The sequence below is a fragment of the Linepithema humile genome, chromosome 5, assembly GCF_040581485.1.
Source record: "Linepithema humile isolate Giens D197 chromosome 5, Lhum_UNIL_v1.0, whole genome shotgun sequence".
Classification (NCBI taxonomy): domain Eukaryota; kingdom Metazoa; phylum Arthropoda; class Insecta; order Hymenoptera; family Formicidae; genus Linepithema; species Linepithema humile.
In genome coordinates, this window is record NC_090132.1 from 8862 (window position 1) to 26904 (window position 18043).

The 18043-nt window shown below is 52.7% G+C and overlaps 1 long non-coding RNA gene across 1 annotated transcript; it reads right to left on the minus strand.

Moving 5' to 3' along the window:
* Nucleotides 1–2994: 2994 nt before the first annotated feature.
* LOC137000093 (uncharacterized) lies at nt 2995–11829 on the minus strand. The gene is made up of 2 exons (XR_010890390.1): nt 10883–11829; nt 2995–3358 (listed from the first exon to the last, which is right to left on the minus strand). It is a non-coding gene; the product is annotated as an uncharacterized lncRNA (long non-coding RNA).
* Nucleotides 11830–18043: the final 6214 nt, after the last annotated feature.

Sequence of the window (18043 nt, forward strand, 5' to 3'; positions counted from 1 at the left end):
ATTTCCATCTCCATTTGTACCTCTCTTCCATTGTTTGCTGTAGGAGGAGGCACCATGCTTTTGGCTGGAGGACATGGCGGACATTCGGGGCTGCCCACCTTATGACTATCCTTAAGACCTTTGGCTCTACAGATTGGACATCTTGGTTTTCTCTGTATGCAATTCGTGACCTTATGATCCGATTCTCCACACATATAGCAATCGGCCGATCTATCCTTGTTCTCCGGTGGACATCTACTTCTCGTGTGGCCACGGGCAAGACACCGGTAACATTGTATCGGTTTATTTTGCAGTAACTCAATCCTCGCAGTATTCCACCCAATTCTCAGTTTTCCTAGCTCGGTTAGCTTGATCGCTGTTAGAGCTGGCACCTGTAACCATGTCATACCCATTCCTCCTTTGAATTTCCGAATAGGACTACAGCGTATGTCACTTGTATGACAATTACCGTGTTGTGCCACTATTTGGATTATTTCTTCCTGTGTCACGGAGTCCTCCAATCCACTAATTTTTATACCTGATTTCTTAGTAGGTCTTCCTATCTTTACCCTCGTTTCCTCGAACATATTGCGCAGTTTCCCTGCCAATATGTCCGCTTTTTCTGTGGCATTTTCACCAGGAATTGCTAGTAATATTCCTCCTGTGATTGTATTTTTAACGGACGGTCTTTCTATTCCTATTTCATCTAGGCTAATAGCTGATCGAGCCTGTCTTAATACTTCGGCATATGTATTATTACCATCCATACATGTTATTGTGACTGCCGCCGTCCGTGATAATCTTTTCTTTTTCATTTTCAGCGGGTTTTTTGTTTCCTTCTTACCCTTTCCTCCTTTTATTTCCTGTTTTTGTGTTTTATTTGCAGAATTTATTTCCTTCCTTTTTTCTTGTTTCGCTTTCCTTCCTATAACTTTAGTCCATGGTGTTGCAGAGGTTTCTTCCTTTCCTTCTGTTATATTTCCAGTTTCTTCTTCTGTAGTTGTTCTGTTTCTAATATCTTTCTTTTTTGTTTCAGGTGCGGTCATGGGTGCAGGAGCAGCAGCCCTAGGAGCAGGATGTCCAGTCCCAGGAGCGGAGCGTGCAGCAGCAGCCGGAGCAGACCTGAGTGCAGCAGCAGCCGGATCATACCTGGATGACCCAGCGGATCTCGCAGCGGTAAGTATTCCTTCTTTTGTTTTAGGTTTCTTCTTTACTAGTGTAGTGTTCAAAGTACCCTTATTTTTTTGCGATCCAGTTACTTGTAAGTGTACCAAATTTTGTACTACTGCCGTCAAGCCATTTATGGCTGTAAGTACTTCCTTAAATGGACCCTCCACTTTTACATCAGATGTGATCTGAGATGATGGTATTAGTGGTGGTGGTGTCCATTTTATTAGTGTATCTTCCTCTACCCCCTCCTTATTATGTTGTGTGTTTCCTTCTTTACTTGGGACTACCCTGTTACGTAGTACTTTGTATCCCGGATCTATTACCTTGGACACTCCTTGTATTGAGGGTCTAATTGCAGGTGGTACATGTATCTCCTCTATTGTTGAGAAAATATCTTCATCTTCGTTGAAGGGGATCTTTGTTCCCGGAATAGGGGAGAGGGAGTCTTCTCTATTCACTTGTAATGACTTTTTCTCCATATTCTCCAGTTTTTTCTTTAAAAATTCATTTTCTTGTTTCATAGTAACCATTTCCTTTGTTAATCTATCTAGCTTTTCTTCAAGATATTTCGAATCACCTTTATATATTGCCCTTGCCTCTAATAGTTGAGTCGCTTCCATAACAGCATGGGTACAGACTTTTATTTTCTTTGATAGATCCCCTTTTAAATTGCTCGATTTAGCACGGGCACTATCTACCTCTCGTAGCCATCCTTTTATATGTGCTCCAATTTCCGCCGTGGACATGTCCGCTACGTCCTGCAGTAGTTTTCCAGCTTCAAGTCTTTGTTTATATGTGAGCATGTTTCCACCTATTGTTTCTTCCTCCTCAGAGGTAGAGCTTTCTATGTTGTTTTTGCATTTTCTTTTTTTAGCGGTCTTTGTGCGTTTCGAGTTTGTCTTATTAGTGTTGCAAGTTGCCTGTGAAGAAGCTATGCTTGCGTTATCGGAACTCGTTACAAGATTCATGTAATCGACGTCAGGTTTGTCTATTGCTCTTGCACGTCCGGTTGCCCTCTTTTTAGGTTTATTGAGAGGTATCACAGTAACCTCTGGTAATCTTTCTGGCATGGACTCCATGTTAGGGGTTCCTTGCGTCTGTATTACGTCTGCCTTATATTCTCCTTCCGAAAATATTAGGTTGACTCTTACTTGTTCGTTTGAGACGATCATAGATTGAACTGGAGCGCTCGTCACTAACCCTCCAGCCAGCCCTTGGCTTGATGACGACGCATCGGGGACAGGGACAATATCCCCGGATGCGCCGACCACTGGGGTATCCGACCCCCCCTGTGGTGGTAAGTTTACATCATCTATTTCCATTAAATTTCATAAGTTGTAATTTTTTAACACAGTTTTCTTCTGCGGGTTAATATTCGGAGTTTTCCTTCTCCTAGGTCGGTTGCCGGCCAAGGCTTAAGAGCCCGACCTGCCCTGTGAGTAAACACGACCGGGCCCAATCCAACCACGCGTCGGACGGCCCCGGTCGCGGGACCAGACCGGAAACCCGAAGAGGCTCCCCGGAAGATCCGCTCCGGACCATCGCCTTCACCTTAATCTCATAGGAGATTATAGGTGACCCAGTCCGATGTATCTGATATTTTCAGATACATCTGACTGTCCTTCCTCAGAAGACCAGGAGAATATTCCCGGTCTTTACCCTTGTGGGACACCTGGACTGATCACCAGCCAGGCACCCACATCCCTCCCACCGAAGCCGGTGACCCGGGCCCCATTAGGGAACCGAGCCACCGGCTCAGGTTGGCATGCACTCAACCTGTAGACCAGGAGCACCCGGACCACAGGGAGGCGCCCGCAGGAGCACCCGCAATGTTTTTTATAGAGGTTTTCTCCTCTTGGCGTGCGCCTCTGCCCCCCACCGGGAAGCAGAGACGCGCCTGCGGGAGCACCCGCGTCGTCACGGACAGGGAGTAATCCTCCCCCTAACGGTGCCGTGCCACCGGGCGATTGTAGTCGGGGCCGCCAACCCCTACCGGCGATTGGGATTCCATTCGTGCCAAGACACGAACTTCATCCCTAAGGAGTCGCCGGGCTCCTTGTTCCTCCCATAGGAGGAACTGTGCGCTCTTGGCACCGCAGAATGACTCTTGCGAGCCACTCCACGGTGAGCCTTCTCACCACGACAAGGTGGCGCACAACGAGAAGGAACCTAACCTAACCTAACCTAACCTAACCTAACCTAACCTAACCTTTTTTTTTTTTTTTTTTTTTGTTTCGAGGACCTGACGGTCACCCGTCAGGCCCCCTCGAGGGTGGAAATCTTCAAAAGACTCCTCCCGTCGTGCAAGGGCTGAGAATTGCTACCCCTCAGCCTGACGGGAGGGAGTGTCGGATTCACCGCTCACCCTGACTAGTCAGGAATGAACGGTGCCTACCGACTAAAACCACCCCCGCGAAATCCACATGCGCCGGCGTGATCAGGGGGAGACCAAGGTATTTACGAACTAGCGCATTCCATCTCGATCTCCCCCCTATGCTGGTCCTGGTGTCAGGATCTTGATCCCGTGGTGGTCCAGTTGTGGTCCGGACTCTCCTGTCCCCGCTACCATCTACACGGACCCGTGAGGAGCCTGGTTGGGGAGAACCTGACCGGTCAGGATCACATCCCCTCGGCTTCTTGGAGTCCACCTGAGGGGGGCTTGTCGAGTCCTCCCTCGGTCGCTTGGATTCCCCCGCACCTCCCAACTCAACATCCATTTCTGGAGATGAGAGGGAAGGGGGAAGGATCGGTTGGGACTCCTCACTGTCCTCTTCTCTGGGCCTCGATGCACCAACCGGTAGCCTCAACGGAGGAATCGGAGGGCAATCGTTGCTCCCGGACCTGTGGGCTGACGGGAGCCCTTTGAGGGCACATAGCGGACAATGCGGCCTCTTCCTGCAAGAGCCCGCCGTATGGCCCTCCTCTCCACAGCGGTAACAGCATTGTGCCCGATCCATAGTGGATGGGCAGTTCAGCTGTACATGACCCCGGCCTAAACACTTGAAGCATTGCGCAGGGCGGCTCTGAAGGAGCTCAACCCTGGCATCCGACCAACCAATCCTCACTTTACCGGCACTTGCGATCCTCATCGCCGGTTCCGCGGGGCATTGGGCCCAAATCAGGCTTAGGCCTCTACGGCCTGAATTCTGAGTCCTGCCCACTCGGATCTCCTCGACCCCACATCCTCCCAATCGGGAGAGAGCCGCGGTTATATCCTCGCGCGAGGTGTACTCCTCCAGACCAACGAGTCGGAGATCCAGTCTTCTCGTCGGCCTGGTGACCCTCACCTCTTCCGCTTGGTCCGCCATCACGTCCCTAATGCGACCAGCGAGGTCGTCCGCCTTCTGCTTGGAGTTTTCTCCCGAGATCTCCAAGAGAACTCCTCCATTTCTGGCCTTCCTCATGGTCAAGGACCCTATATTAAGGTCCTTAATGTCTATCCTCTCCTTGGCCTTTTTCATTACTTCCGCGTAACTTCCAGCAGTTGTAATTGATACAGCCGCCGAGCGTGGCAACCTTCTCTTGATCCCCGCAAGAGATGGGCCTCCCTTTGAGGGCTGCGACGGCTGCGTTCCTCCAGACCTCTTGGCGGTGGAAGAGGGTGGCATGGTAGGCCCATGAGGCCCCGTATCTTCCCTCTTCTTTCTGCCTCCTTTCCCCACAGTGGTCCAGGTGGTTTCTGCCCCCCGCAAGGGAGGCGCAGGTCCACCTGTCGGTAAATCCTCCTCCGATAAATCCTCCACCCCACAGGGTGGGGGGGGTATCCGGGGGGGTGCGGCACCAGACCCCTTCTTCCTTTTCTTCGTCCTCTTGCTTCCTTTAGGATCCGGTAGTACCGGGGCAGGAGCGGTACGTCCGCCCAGTCCCAGGGAATCCACGCGATCCTTTCCTCCTTTAGGACCCGGTAGTACCGAAGCAGGGGCGGTTCGTCCGCCCAGCTCCAGGGAATCCATTCGGTCCTCCATCCTCCTCACCGCTTCCATCACCGAGACCAACGACCTGCTGACCTCCGTGACGAGCTGTAGACTCATCCTATCCGAATCTGGGATTCGACGCAAAGAGTCCATCTCCAGATCCGTATCAATATTGGGGTCGGTCAGACCGGTAGATGCAGCAACAGTGGCGCTCCCCAATTCCGATCGCCCCAACGGTTCCCTACCTAAAGTGGGGGACATAGGGTCCCTAATCAACGGGCCCTCCGGATTGGAGGCCTTTGCCTTCATAAAGCGGATAACATTTTCCGCTTTGGCCAATTTCCTTATAAGATTTTCATTCTGGGCCTTATAGGCCGTATTGTCCTTTTCAACCGTGATAACCCGGGATTTCCAGTATCCCGGGTCCCCTACCTTGTCAGCTCTGGTAGCCAGAGTCCTCAAAACCTCTCTAAGGAGGTATACATTTAATTTAATCTTCCCACTAAGGGAACCCTTCATGTTTGAAGTGACCGATCTCGCATGCTCGATCTCATCCAGGCAACTGTCGGCGTGGACCACGATTTCCCTTGCCGAACCACGCTCCATCTGTTGGAGGCGATGTTCAGCAGTTGCACGCTGGTCCCCAGTGAGAGGCGGTGGGCGCACCATTAAGGCCGACGTCCCCGCAGTCTCCATGTCCTCTTCCCTGTAGGGGAATTTCTTCCCTTTCTTCCTTCGAATATTATCCTTTCCTCTTTCCGATCCAGACGTGGACAGGGCCTTAAAAGGACCCGTCCCATCCTTTCTGGGCCTTCCCTGTGCTCTATGAAGCGCAGGTAGGCGCCACTTCTCCCGGGGAGGTACATCCTCCTCTTCAGGGCCCGTATAGGGCCTAGAGGAGGGGAAGTTCTCTCCAGATCCCAAATCCGACTCCCCCTCCAAGTCCGAATCCAAAGGACCCAGACCAGGGGGTGGGACGGTGTCCTCTTCATCAGAGGAGATGGTCATCTCCACCACCTCGGTAGCGGGTTTCTTCCCCTCTTCCTTCTTCTTTCCTTCTATCGGACCTGGTCCCCTCTCCACCGTAATGGTGCCAGGGGCCAATAGCTCCTGGGATGTTACCACAGGACCATGGTCTGAGTCCGAAGAATCCATATCCCTATGCATTTCCTCCAGGAGTCTGCTCTTCCTTTGCCCCTCCCTGAAAACAGGGGGACCAATCCCACCTCTAAGTCGGAGAGGGGTATTATCCGCCTTCTCCGGGGATTTATATCCCAGCTGTCCGTATTCGTACGGTCTACCCGATTTCCGTAGAAATTCCATTGCCCTATTAACCTCTTCTTTCTGTTTCAGGTCGGAGCCCAGCAGTTCAGTAGCAGTCAACAGGACAACACACGCATGTCGGTAAGTATGCCTTAATTTCTTTCTCTTCCATTTTTCAGGAACTACATCCTTCATACGACGGTCATAGCGAGACCACAACCCAAGGACAGAATCCGCCATTTCCTTTCTCGTTGGTATTTGGAATGTGCTCCTTCCACCAGGACCCATAGTTTTATAAAATTCCCATGACATGTCTATATCACACCTACATCTCTTTACTCCACAACCCAGTCTTCCTGCTATGAAGCAGTAAATCCCGCACAGGTCTTTCGCGAACACCATAGAACGTTCCGAAAACAGTCTCTCACTCTGACTATACAGGGCACACACTGATCCGATAGCTCTATTGACCACTGAGCTCGGTGAACACTCAGTGGTCAGCCCGTCGCTAGATGACGACATGACAGGAGCCGGGACAGGACTCCCACCACGCCGGTCCCTGGGGGTCCGACTCCCCTGAGACGGTACACTATGTCCTTTTTCTTTGCCCATGTCCATATAAAGAAAAATTGGTTTGTTGACGGTGTGTCCTTCACCGTGTTTTATATCGGAGTTTTCCCTCTCCTAGACCGATTGCCCACCCTAGGCTTACGAGCTCGGTCTACCCGGGTCTTTTTATAGAGGTTTTACCACCCTCGCAGCCCGTGATAGTGCCACCACACTATCACCGGCCCCCGGCCCCACAAACTGGGGTTACGGTATGTGACGCTTACGCCCCCCTCGTGCAATGGGGGCTCGACCGTTATGCCGGAGCACCGGCGTGCTAACGAGGCTGGTCAGGCCCCGGCTTTTTTCTCGAGGTAATGCTCCTCTATCCTGGGGGTGTGTTTTAAATAAACACACCTATCGAGTCCAGGCACCCGGGCGATTGAAGTCAGGGCCGCCAACCCCTTCCGGCTAATCGGGACAAGTCCCTTGAGGGGTAGCCGGACCCCCGTTCCCTCCTAAGAAGGAACTGTGCGCTCTTAGCACCGCGGAAACACCTTTTCAGGTATTCCCCCGGTGAGCCCTCTCACCACGACAAGGTGGCGCACAACGAGAGGGAACCTAACCTAACCTAACCTAACCTAACCTAACCTAACCTTTTTTTTTTTTTTTTGTTGTTTCGAGGACCTGACGGTCACCCGTCAGGCCCCCTCGAGGGTGGAAATCTTCAAAAGACTCCTCCCGTCGTGCAAGGGCTGAGAATTGCTACCCCTCAGCCTGACGGGAGGGAGTGTCGGATTCACCGCTCACCCTGACTAGTCAGGAATGAACGGTGCCTACCGACTAAAACCACCCCGCGAAAGCCACATGCGCCGGCGTGATCAGGGGGAGACCAAGGTATTTACGAACTAGCGCATTCCATCTCGATCTCCCCCCTATGCTGGTCCTGGTGTCAGGATCTTGATCCCAATAAGTGGGTCCGGTTGTGATCCGGACTGCCCTATCCTCGCTACCATCTTCACGGGCCTTATGCGGGCCCTAAATTGAGGTGGGCCTAACCTGGTTAGGCTAAGACCCACTCACCTCCTTTCCGGTTTCCAGGGGAGGATAAAGATGATGACCGGAGCCAGTCCTCGTCCTCCTCTTCTATCCCTCGTTGAAATTCGGCGAGGCCCCACCAGTTCCAATCCCGTTGCTGAGACCGGAAGAGGGGAACGTTGGGGTCGCCCGTTTCCCCGCAATATCCCGTACATAATCCCTCCGAGGAGGGATTGGGGGACACAGCACGCCTCCAGTCTTGTGGCCCGAGGGACGCCCACTCAAGGCACACAATGGGCAGTGCGGCTTTGCCCCACATTTCCCCGCCGTGTGGCCCTCCATGCCACAACGGTAGCAGCAGCGGGCCCGATCCAAATTGGAGGGACACCACTGCTGCAAATGACCTCTACCCAGGCACTTGAAACACTGGGCTTCTCTTTGCCTGAAAAGTTCGACGTTCACAGGGGCCCATCCGATCCTTATGTGGCCCAGGTCCGCTAGCCTTTCAGCCGCTTCCTCTGGGCATTGGGCCCAGACCGTGGTAAGGCCCGAACGTCCCACGGTGCGGGTCTCCCCGATCCTGATATCGTCCGCACTGCAGCCCCCCGAGAGGGAGATTGCGTCGACGATTTCCTTGCGAGAGGTCTGGTCCCCCAGACCAACGAGTCGGATACTACTCCTCCTCGAAAGTCTGGAGACCCTAATATCCCCCGATAAATCCCTTGTTGCCTCACGGATCCTGTGGGCCAGGTCGTCCGCCTTCTCACTGGAGTCCTTATGAAGCTCCAGGAGGATTCCTCCCTTCCTAGTCTTCCTCATCTTGAGGGAATGTATCCCGATTTCCTCAAGATGGATCCTTTCCTTAGCCAACTTCATGGCCTCCGCGTAATTTCCCGAAGGAGAGAAAATCTCCACTGCGGGACTCCGCGGGGTTCTCTTCCTTTCCCTGATGTCAGGTGAGCCACCCGAAGAGGGTTGGATCACCTTCACCTCCCTTACCTTATTGGTGGAAGTGGGAGGGGTTAGTGGGGGCCTCAGTGGCGCCCTATCCCTCTTTCTTCCATCTCCCTTCGCCACCTTGGACCACTTAGTGGGCGGTTCTACCTCCGAAGAAGGGAGGTCGGGCCCTCCGCTCGGCGAGTCCAGTCCCGAAGAGTCCTCACCCTCCCTCAAGGGAGAGAGGGGGATTTTTGGGACTCCTTTCCCTTTGTTCCTCTTCCTTCCTTTGGCCTCTTCACGCACCGGGGAAGGAGCGGTACGTCCGCCCATCTCTAGTAGCGCGATACGGCACTCCATCCTTTTCAGAGAGAAGACCACTGAAGCCAGTGTCTTCCTCATATCCTCACCATCTCTGCCCAAGGGATGATGTGGAATATCCTCCTTCTCCGTGTCAGCAGTGGGGTCTGACGATGGATCGGACTTATCCGAAGTCAACGCATATCCATCCGAGGAAACCTCTTCTGACATTCCCAATGTCGGAGGGACGAGATTTTCCACATGGGAAGACTCTAATCTCCGACACCTTTCCCTTAAAGTGCGGATTTCAGTATCCGCGTCTTCCAGCTTCCTTGAAAGGGTCTCAACCATATCCCTTTGTGCAGCGTTGTCCTTTTCCAAGGCACAGACACGAGCACGCCACTCCTCCAAGACCTTATCCCCGCCTTTTCCCCCACTCTCTGGAATCAAGGGGTCCCCACTTCCACTCTCTTTCCAGATGAGGGTGGTGTCAACCTTGTGCCGATCACACACAAGATGTCCACGGGCGAAAGGTAATCCCATTTCCCTTAGATGCATTTCTGCCCTTTTAAAAATGTTCTCTTCTTCTTTTAGGTCCCCGCCAAGCAGATCAGCACCCGCAGTCAGGACAACACACCCAAGAAGGTAAGTATAACTTAGCCTCTTTTCCTTTTCAGGGTCCGTACTCCTAAACAATGTTTCCATTGTATGCCAAACCCGAACAATGGATTCACCCATTTCCAGTCCCGTTAAGTGGAGCGTGCTCTCTCCATCCTCCTCCGCAATAAACCTCAAAAGGTCCCATTCCTTATCAGAGTTGCAGTCACAATTCACCGCACCACACTTAAACCTGTCTTTGAAGAAGCAGGTGGTCCGACACAAATCCGATATAAAATTCGGATGGAAATCGTGGCACAGACGTCCTAGTTTCCCTTTCCTTTTATACAGTGCGCACACTGAACCGATCACTATGTTAATTGCAGAGCTCGGCGAACACCCTGCAATTAGCCCGACGTACGATGACGACGCAGCGGAGGCCGGGACAGGACCTCCACTACGCCGGTCCCTGGGGGTCCGAATCCCCTGAGACGGTAAGCCTTCCTCTTGTTTCGTTGCCATTCCCATAAACGATAACTTGGTTTGTTGACAGTGTGTCCTTCACCGGATTTTATATCGGAGTTTTTCCTCTCCTAGACCGACTGCCCACCCTGGGCTTACGAGCTCGATCTACCCGGGTCTTTTTATAGAGGTTTTACCACCCTCGCAGCCCGTGATGCGCCGCCACACGCAATCACCGGCCCCCGGCCCCACAAACTGGGGTTACGGTATGGGACGCTATCGCCCCCCTCGTGCAATGGGGGCTCGACCGTTATGCCGGAGCACCGGCGTGCTAACGAGGCTGGTCAGGCCCCGGCTTTTTTCTCGAGGTAATGCTCCTCTATCCTGGGGGTGTGTTTTAAATAAACACACCTATCGAGTCCAGGCACCCGGGCGATTGAAGTCAGGGCCGCCAACCCCTTCCGGCTAATCGGGACAAGTCCCTTGAGGGGTAGCCGGACCCCCGTTCCCTCCTAAGAAGGAACTGTGCGCTCTTAGCACCGCGGAAACACCTTTTCAGGTATTCCCCCGGTGAGCCCTCTCACCACGACAAGGTGGCGCACAACGAGAGGGAACCTAACCTAACCTAACCTAACCTAACCTAACCTAACCTAACCTAACCTAACCCTGACTCTGACTCTGACCAAAAATAGTGCTGGATTCAGCCGAAATTCGTACCGAGAGTGATCCGAAGGGGGGACCGGACTCAGACTACGCCCCACCCCGACCAGAGTCAGGATCTCCCAGACAAAAAAAAAAAAAAAAAAAAAAAAAAAAAAAAAAAAAAAAAAAAAAAAAAAAAAAATTTTCCATTTAAAATTTCCGTTAAAAAAAAATTATAATTTTTTTTTTTTTTTTTTTTTTTTTTTTTTTTTTTTTTACAAGGGGAAATGCCTACGCATACCCCCTCCCCCAGGATGGGGAGGGGGTTATGTGGGACTTGCACCCACTAAAACCCCTTGGTGTTCCTCTCGTGCGTTTATAGGGAGAGCACTGGGGTCGCGTTAGCATTCTACCAGTGCCCTCCCACGCTTTTTGTGACCCTCTTATGGAGGGTCACCTATCCTATCTTGATTGAACCGGAATGCGGGAACACTTCGCATTCCGGTTACAACTCGTGGGTCGACGTGCAATGAGGGGTCGGTGAATTCCGCACTGGCCCATCTGCCGACCCTGGAGAAAGGAAAACATAAGGGGGTTAGAGGATGGAGGACAAGTATGCCCTCCTCCTCGCTCCCCCCCTCCTTCTCCGAGAGAGAGGGGCATCTGGCGCCACCTCTCTCTCCCTTTCCGCGGCCTCCTTTGCGAACATTACGTCTTCGCAAAAGGAGACCGCGGCCTGCCACTCGCTCTCCCCATCGAGCATGTGTTGTACCATGCTCGACAGGGAGAGCCCCTCCTCTTCCCCTAAATGGAGCGAGTCCCGGAGGACACGGCGTCCCCCATCCCATGCTGGGCATTCCAGCAGGGTGTGGTCCGCCGTGTCCCCGGTACTTTCGCAATGGTGACAACCCCCCGTGGGCTCTCTCCCTATGCGGTGCAGGTACTCCCCGAAACATCCGTGTCCGGTGAGCACCTGCACCAATCTAAACGTAAGTTGTCCCGGCCGTCCATCCACCCAGTCTTTGAACACCGGGCGGATGGCCCCGGCGACGCGCGCCCCTGATCTGGATGTCGTATGGACGACATTCCCCTCCCAGATTCCTATGTAGCGTCGCCGGGTGTGTAGCCGCCGCACTTCCTCCCTTCGCGAGTTGCCAGCTCCGATCTCCCCACCAGGTCCCTCCCGCCGGCGACGCACCCGGTCCCAGTAAAGGTCCGAGTACATCGCCGCCGCGAGGGTCCACGGAAGCGAAGCGATCCCGCGATTATACACGCCGCCTCCCACGAGACGGTCCGGTACCCCTTTATTATACCGACGGCCAGGCAGGGCTGCGTCTGTCGTATTATCGACCGGCAGCGCCGACTGGCCGCCATTTTCTCCGCCCAAATAGGGGCCCCATATAGGGCCATACTTTGGACCGCCCCGTTGTAGAGACGACGTGCTCCCTCCCCCGGCCCCCCGAGATTGACCATGAGGCGCCGCAGGCAGAAGGCCGCGGCCCTTATTCGGGGGGCCAAGCGCGTGAAGTGCGGCTCGAAACTCCACCGGCTGTCGAGGACCAGGCCCAGATACTTCATCTGGGCCCGGACCTCGACCTCGGTACCCTCTATCAGGAGCCGGGTCCCCCGCGGCGGTCCCCTCACTCGCGGCCCCGCGAACCACACCGCCTCGGTCTTTCGCAGCGCCACGTTGAGACCCAGCCCCCTAATCCTGCCCACGAGGAGTTCCACCCCGGCTGTGGCGAGCCTGCTCGTCTCGCCCCAGTCCCTCCTTCGCGCTAGGAGCAAGGTGTCGTTCGCATAGCAGACGACACCGAGCCCCCTCAGGAGGGCAGCCCGCAATACTCCGTCGTATGCGAGTCCCACAGTATCGGTCCCAGCACCGATCCCTGCGGGACCCCGCATCGAACCCCTCTCCGGTGTTCCGCCCCGTATTTTCCCGGGTATGTGAGCCACCTGTCGCTGAGGTAGTCCCCGACGACCGACCGCACATACGCGGGCACCCGGTGATAGACGAACGCCCGGCGTATGCATTCCCAGGGGATGGTGTTGAAGGCATTGGCGATGTCCAAGGACACCGCGATCACCACCATCTTCCGGGAAACAGCTTCATCCGCGAAGGTCCTTACGCGTTGAATCGCATCGATAGTCGAGCGACCCCCGCGGAATCCGTACTGGCAGTCGGCCAGATCGGGTCCCACCCGCGACTGGTAGTCGTTGATTCGCGTCGCGATGATGCGCTCAAACATCTTTCCCGCTTCATTTAATAAACAAATGGGGCGGTATGCCGAGGGGGACTCGGCGGGCCTACTCTCCTTAGGGATCAGAACTAGCCTGGCCCTCTTCCACTCGGGGGGAATATCGCCCGGTCTCGAGGCATCTGTTCAACAGATGACTCAGACCGTCTTCCAGGGCCTCTGTGGCCAAGGCCAGCGCCCTGGCGGGGACGCCGTCCGGACCCGGCGCCGTTTTCTTCGCCTTGATCCGGTCGACGGCCCCTTTGAGCTCGCCGGACGTGATCCCCAGCTCCTCCGTCCAGTTGTTCGACTCCCGGACGGGGGCTACTCCCGAGGGGTCGTCGCAGTCCCGCCCCAGAGGGAACAGGGCCGCAACGATGTCCCCCAGGAGCCGGGGATCCAACCGCTCGGTCGTGGGGGGGCCACTGTCGGGCAACTTTTTCCTAACGATTTTATACGGCCTCCCCCACGGATCCTTGTCGATCGTCCCAACGAGCTCCTCCCAGGCACCAGCCTTGGCCTGCCTTATGGCCCGCTGAAGAGCCTTACGAGCCAAATTGTAAGACTTCCACAGCGGGGCCGCTGCCGTATCCGCGTCCCGATCCTGCCGTCTACGGCGATGGGTGTACTGGCGGCGCGCCCGGTTACACTCCTCTCTCAGCCGTGAGAGCTCGGGCGTCCACCAGTACACCCCCCGTCGGCGGGGGGCCGCCCGTATCCGGGGCATAGCCATGTCACAGATTCGCTCCATGGCCCCCCGGAGCCAGGCGGCCCCCTCGTCGACGTCCTCTAACACCCTGGGTCTTGCGTCGAGGACCCAGGCCTCCACGACAGCGGCTGCCATAAACAGGTCCCGGTTTAGGCGTCTCTGCGCCCATTTGGTGGAAGTCCCCCTCCCGCCGCCGGCGGGCAGTCCGGGCAGGGCTCCGAGGGAGGGATCGGAGACCGCGAATCTCACGTACCGATGATCGGAGAGTGTCTTCTCCTCCTCCATCACGCCCCACCCGGACACCATGCGCGAGGCGCGGGGGCATGCGAACGTCACATCTATTACCGAGCCCCCATTGCGCCTGACGCAGGTGAGGGCCGATCCTCGGCTGATCACGCCGAGGCCCAGTCCCGCCACCCACCGGTCGAGCGTCTCGCCCCTCGCGTCCGTGACCGGGGATCCCCACGCCGAGTGTTTGGCGTTGAAATCCCCGGCCACTATGATTGGGAGGGCCGGAAGCAGCCTAATCGCCGCCTCTAGCTCTCCCAGTTCCCCCTCGAATGGGGTGAGCGTCCGATTCGGCGAGAGGTATACTCCCACCACTAACATTTCCCCCCATCTTGCGATCGCAAAGCCCCTCCCCCCTCCTGTTTTGGAGAGGGGAAGGGCCTCGCGGCCGCCTTCTCCTACGATGGCCGCCAAGCCGCACGCACTCCCGATCCAGTTCGACCTGGTCGGGACCGCGTACGGCTCGGCCACTATGGCCAGGCCAGTTCTCCACTCCACCAGGCGCTGAACAAAGAGGTCCTGCGCCGCAGCGGAGTGGTTGAGGTTTGCCTGAAGGACGCCACGGACCGCCATTTTTAGGCCGTGTCTATGGCCTCCTCCAGGCCGCTATTCAACACGCGGGAGAGAGTATCCACCCCAGAGGAGGGAGTGGGTAGAGCCTCTTGTCCACCCACTCTCTCCTCTCCTACCCCTTTTCTTTTCGCATTACCTCTCCCTCTTTTGGGGGGAGGGGCACATGCTTTTGACCCCAACCTATGATTATTGGGCCGTCCCAGATCTGTGCAAAGGGGGCACCTGGGGGCCGCGTTACATGCAGCCGCCAAGTGTCCCCCCTGCCCGCAACGGTAACATCTATCGCTTCGGTCCACCTCCGCTGTGCACTGCTGCCTCGTGTGTCCTGCCTCCAGGCAGCGGAAACATTGTAGTGGGCGGGCTCTCAGTGGCTCTATCTTTGCCATCGTCCATCCCACTCTTAACTTCCCTAGTGCCGCCAGTTTGGCTGCGGCTTTCACGGGGCACCTGAGCCAGTATCCGGCCTTCTGTGATGCCACAATTCTGCGGGTGCCTACCTGCACCTCGTGCTCGGGGCAGCCCCCGGCCTCGGCCACGGCGAGTTTTAATTCCTCTTCCGTGACCGAGATGTCCACTCCTTGTATGCGTAGCTCGGATCGGGCAACCGGTCTGCTTATTTGGATCCCCATTTGAACTCCGATCGTTTCTCTCAGTCGATCCGCCAATTTGTCCGCCTTTGCATTGCTTCCCTCTCCTGGAACCTCCATGAGGTATCCACTTCTCGTCGGTCTGCTCCTTAAGTAGTCGACCTCGATTTCCTTGAGAGGGACCCTCTTCCTTGCTTCAGAGAGGATCTTTTCCCAGGAATGTTTCTCCTCCGTCTCCGGGGGGATGGTTAGTACCACCGCCGCAGTTTGGCGCGGCGCTCTCGTAACGTATTGCAACATATTACAACGTATTACAACATATTACAACCTCACTAATACTTGTAATTAGAAATTTTCAAAGTCTCGCCTGACCGATGAAGGGAAAAAAAAAAAAAAAAAGTTCCCAAACTCGCGGGTTCCAACGACGTTTCTCGACCTCCCGAACACGTGGGACCCCACTTTTCGGAACCTGAAAAAAAAATAATTAATCAAAATAATTAGTACGAAAGTCGCTTGCGAGAAAATTCTTTGTCTCCATTTATCTCGGAAACCTTTCGAGATACACGCTTGTATAAAGGGTTCCGTGGGAAAGGGTCGAGTTGCGTCGAATGCCACCGGTCCCGAGGCCGTCCGACCAACCCCCGCCGAGATATAAGGGATGAAGGGTGAAAAGAGAAAAAAAAATTTACAATTTCGGCAAACGACCGCGCGCGTTCGAAACACCTCCCCGTGCTCTCCGATTAAGGTCCTGAGGTCCGACCCTCCATCTCCCGTAATTACCGAGTTACCGAATTTAAAAGGTCGACGATCGAAATCTTTCGGGGGCTCGTGAGCCCAAACCGAGCTTTGCCGCCGTATAGTTCATAGGGCCAAAGTTGCTTGTCTCGTCAAGTACTATCGTTCTACCTGCTCACTTTTTTTCGTAACTTTGTATTTCCGGGATTTCCATTACCTAACCATCCCACGGTGAGCCTTCTCACCACGACAAGGTGGCGCACAACGAGAAGGTTGATCTGGACCTGACATCTGGACCTGACATCTGAAATGTTTTAATCCTAGATTTTAATTTTTGAATTTTATTTTTTGCTCTAAATTGTAAAACGTTGAGAAATTTAGTTGTCGACCGGGTTTTGAACTGGGGATCTTTCGTTTCACAAACCTATCGCTTAATTTGCTGCCCCACAACAGCTCCACTACTTTTCCTTTTTATCTGGTTATTTATGGCGATTAAGACGACAATGAATAGAACGAGAGTTTATTCTCAAAATATTTCAAAAAAGAAAAAAAAAAAAAAAAAAAAAAAAAAGGTGCTAAGAGCGCATTTATCTTTAGAGGTAAAAGTTGAAATAATTTTGAAATAATTTTGAAAGTTGAAATAATTTTATGTTACCTTAAAGAAAAAGTGTATACAGAAGTATCAAATACTCGAGAAAACATGGTGGAACGTATTAGATATGTTTGCGCACAAATAATGCCAGATACACTTTCTACATGTGTACAAGTATTCCAAGCTCGAGTTAATAAATGCATCGAAATGGTAGGTCATCATTTCGAGCATTTATTGTAATTGAATAGTGAGAGGCGAGGGAACTCACCGAAATAAAGCACCCCGATGGTGAGAGAAAATGGCAAAAACTAATTTTCACTGATTACAGCGCTATCTATCACGATTCGGAGGAAAAAAAAAAAAAAAAATCTTGGACAAAACTTACGTATTTTTTCCAAAGAATCCGATTCTGCAATAAAGAATGGGGGTTTCCATTTGAAATTTCAAAGTTGCCACCCGCCCCATCCCCAAGGGGAGGTGGAGGCGGGTTAATTTTTACACAGGCAGACGTCCCCCTTGATAATATTAAAAGTTTATTTGGAACATTTTTTCGTACAATGCTCATTTTTCGAAATATTTAGTTGTCTCAAGTTAAATGGGACACTCTGTATATATATATATATATATATATAGGGTGGCTCCGAACGTTCCGGCGAGGTTTTGAAATCTTATAAGATTTCATTCTAAACCAAAAATTTCCTACAAATATGGATCGAAAAATGCTTCCTTAAAAAGTTAACGCCTAAAAACCTCTGAAATCACGGTTATTTTATACATTTTTTACAAATATCAGTAAATACCGTTGATATAACAAATATTTGCGTATTTTCCGTTTGAAAAAATTCTAGGCATTTTTAAGTTGATCCAATAAGAATTATTTCTCAAGAGTAGATCATATAGAGTTCTGTGCAATTGCTGCGTAACTAGACGTTATCCGTACTCGTGTTATCTAGGGCTGCGTTCTGAAATTCACTGGCAGTACTGAAAATCTACAATATACGTAACGTAAACTGTAGATTTTCAGTACTGGCAGTGAATTGTGGAACACAGCTTAGGAATGGCTTAGCGCGTGAAAGAGAGCGCATACGTACACAGTACGTCGCGTCGCTTGCGTGCGGGAGGAAGTCATCCTTATTCCATCCCCCAGTGCGTAGAATATTCCATCCCCTTTCCCTCTTTGCATTATCCCTAGTTTTTTTACGTTTTTATTCATTTTCTACTATTACTGTGCTATTTTAGTAAAAAAAAAAAAAAAAAAAAAAATCATTTATTTGTCAAAAATTCTAACTCTTCTTTAATATGTTCCAATATTAATAATACCAAATCTTTACTTAATCTAAATCGCATTTTAAATTTAACGTCATCTAATGTTTCAAAATAATTAACTCGCTGTTTAAATCTTTTTCTTCTTCGTTCAAATTGTTCAATATTCTTATCATCGGAATCTGAGGATCACAAAAGATTAAAATACGCCA